This window comes from Mchenga conophoros, linkage group LG6 (assembly GCF_057382185.1).
Source record: "Mchenga conophoros isolate Kocher_MC1m ecotype Shallow Benthic linkage group LG6, M_conophoros_male_GT1.1, whole genome shotgun sequence".
Classification (NCBI taxonomy): domain Eukaryota; kingdom Metazoa; phylum Chordata; class Actinopteri; order Cichliformes; family Cichlidae; genus Mchenga; species Mchenga conophoros.
Window position 1 is genome coordinate 11435430 of NC_140531.1, and position 3768 is coordinate 11439197.

Sequence of the window (3768 nt, forward strand, 5' to 3'; positions counted from 1 at the left end):
CTCTGGGAACAACTTCAGCTTTGTGTCAAGAATGCAAACACAGCTCTCGCTTTGGGAATACAAAACAAATCAGGTTACCAGAGGGCTCATAATTGGTTTATTTCTCTCAATCCAATTGAAAGTTTTCTATCCTCTGTGATTGGAATTATTGTCTTGCCTGAAAATCCACACTTGTCTTTTCTTCAGATTCTTTTGAACAACTGTCCAGGTAGACTTCTCCATTCATTTTTCCTACAATTAAATAAAGTCTACCACTACCTTATGGTGTAAGACAGCCCCCTCCATAGTGTCTTAATGTACAAACTTTTCTTTTTGCATAGTGTTTTTGAGGGTGATGTGGAGAACAAATCACTCCAAAAAATGCTGTGTACAATGATATCAAAAGAGTTCACCTTTGAACATGTGCATACAGGTCAATGCAGTAGAATGGGTTACTTTTTTTTATGGGAAAAACTGCTATTTGCATGTCTTGATGCATGCTCGATCATCCACATAAGTAAATCCCAAAAGGTTGATTAAGTTCTTCTGGACGTAGCATTTTCAATGGGAGAAACATTTTATCACTCATATCCTCCCTGGTGAATTTGATGTGTTAATCCACTGAGTTAATGTGATCCATTACTTGTGGTACATCCTGAGATTTGATTTTCAGCTAGGTGTCATCCACATACCTGAACCAATGACTTGGTGGTGTTCCAGGATAGGATAACAAAGATCTCTTTTCCACTTCTTCCATGTACAAGTTATGAACTACCTATTCTTCAGTGACTGGAACCCAAGTGAAGTAAGAGGTGTAACATTGTACAAGACCATTGTTTCATCTGCCTCCATAATGGCATCTCTCACTTTCTCGACAAGTTGTTCTGGATGTGGTGTTCAGAGCTGCCTACCAACGGGTTGAGCATCGAAGCCAGAAACTTTGAGATGGCCATGTTGATCATACAGAAAATTGGTCTTAAATGTACGCCCTGTTCATATAAACAGTAAGCCATAGAATCAAGAATTACTTACCTGGATGTTTGAGCATGCATCAAGACAGTAATCAACGTATTAACATTATCTGTGCAAAGATGAATACTTCTGAAGTAAAACAGTGAAAAATTACAGCACTTTAAAGGAATAGAAAGCCAGGTATTTGGCACATTTTGTTACCTTTTATGAGTTGAAATTTCTTAGGTATTGAACAGAAATGATTTAACTTTATTTACATACCTAAAAAGGTTTCCCTCTAAATTCAGAGGGGCTGTAACTTCGGCTTCTATTGTCCGATTTGTGTTGATTGACATCTCTTTTTAATTGTTTGAGCTAATAAAATCACAGTAATATGGCCATGTTCACGTCAGTCCCACCAATCAGAAGTTGCAAGGCCAAAGAAAAATGCGTGACCTCGCCCTGGTCCAATCAAATGTCTGTAACTGGGCAGAAAATTATATATTTTTTAAAAATAGTAAACATCTCCAAGGCATTGTGGGAGAAGGAAACATTCTGTAGTCCCATATAGATGTTTAAACATTGGAAACAACAAGCAAAGTCCGATTATAACGTTACTGATTATTGATCGTAAAAATATTGTGGTCTGATTTTGCGGCTGGTTCATTGATTTTTGGTCAGAGTGTGACGAAGCTTGCAGTTCTGGAATCTGTAAGAGCTTTCTTTTCAAAACCATGTATTGTTTTATTGGTTAGCTGAGGCTGATGAGGCTCCACTGTGTTTGTTTACTGACATTTCATGAAATGGTGTAACTGCTTTTGTGTTTGTGTTTGGTGGTTGTAGAAATGGTAGAAATGGATAATATGAGCGTTTAGCTGAGATTCACAGGTCTCTATGGATACCATGTATGCCAGGACTTAATATTAGTGAGCTTGTCTTGCAGCCGATTGAACGGGATCTAACTCCTTTTTGTCCCCAGTACCAGGTACCTTTATGCATGTTGAACTTTTTTAATCCCTGGCTCTAATGCTGCTACTCTATCAGATCATGGCAGAAGAGACGACTCTCTACAATTTACATTGGCTTCTCCTGTGATTAAATGACAGATTAAAACAGATATGTATGGGAACATATGAGTAAATCAGTGTTGTTGAAGAAAGAACAATTCTTATTTTTTTATTTTATATTTCACTTGCTGGCACAACTGCTGTAAGAAGACTCTTAAGAGATGTGCTATCAGGAAGCGGCAGTCTTTATACTTAAAATGGCAGCACAGAAGGATTTGAAAGAGAGGACTTGTAAGTGTGCATCCTTGTAATCTTAACATAGATTAGCATTATAGTGGCTCTTTTTATCAATACAGATATAAAGAGCCACATATTCATCTTGACTCAAGTATTTGTGATCAAGGAAAAAAGATTTCAGAATATGTTAGGAGATATTGGATGGTAATGATTTCTATTGATATACTGATCTTTGTTGAAATTGCAGATTTCCAGTTGCATATGATTGATTTGATTTGTGGATTTGATTGATTCAATTCAATGTTATTTATACAGCAACAATAGGGAAGGCAAGTTTATTTATATAGTACAATTAAACAACAAGGTGATTCAAAGTGCTTTAAAGAGACATTAAAAAACAAAAACAGCATGATTTAAAATTGGTTAAAAAACAGTAGATAAAATCAGAACACTAGATAAAATCAGTAGTTAAAATATAAGTTTTGAAATTTAAGCTTAAAAGTGTGGATTTGGTGCTTTATTCAAATGCAGCTGAGAATAGGTGAGTCTTCAACCTGGATTTAAATAAACTGAGTGTTTCAGCTGATCTGAGGCTTTCTGGGAGTTTGTTCCAGATATATGGAGCATAAAAGCTGAATGCAGCTTCTCTGTGTCTGGTTCTGACTCTGGGAACTGATAAAAAACGGATCCAGATGACCTGAGGCATCTAGAAGGTTCATACTGGGTCAGGAGGTCAATAGACTAATAGACTCCAATTTGTTCACGTGAATGGAGAGTCGTCTTCACACACTGAGGTTAAATATGGAGTTCCATAGGGTTCAGTGCTAGGACCAATTCTGTTTACATTATACATGCTTCCCTTAGGCAGCATCATCAGAAGACATAGCATACATTTTCACTGCTATGCTGATGAAACCCAACTTTATCTATCCATGAAGCCAGATAACACACACCAATTAGTTAAACTGCGGGAATGTCTTAAAGACATAAAGACCTGGATGGCCGCTAATTTTCTGCTTCTTAATTCAGATCAAACAAAGGTTATTGTACTCGGCCCTGAAAATCTTAGAAATATGGTATCTAAGCAGATTCTTACTCTGGATGGCATTACCTTGGCCTCCAGTAACACTGTGAGGAACCTTGGAGTCATTTTTGACCAGAATATGTCTTTCAATGGACATATTAAACAAATATGTAAGACTGCTTTCTTCCATTTGTGCAACATCTCTAAAATTAGAAATATCCTGTCTCTGTTAGGATGCCTGGGTCGTTGACCCAGGGTTTTGAGTTTATTATATTATTTATTATTTCTAGTCTTTGGTTTCTTTGAGTTCTGCCTTATGGTTTACATCTCTGTGTTCTCTAGTTGCTGTCTCCCCTGTCAGCTGTATTCCCTTGTCAAGTTCGCGTCTCTGTGTTATGTTTCCTGTTTTACTTTGAAAGTCTGTCTCATGTAAATGCGTCTGGTTTTGCTTCCTTTGTCTTGTTAGGCCTGATTTGCCCCAGCTGTGTTTCCCTCCTGTTACCCATTCCCTGATTGCTCCCTCTGTGTATTTAAGCCCTGTATTTCTCTGTGTTGTGATCTACCTGTTTG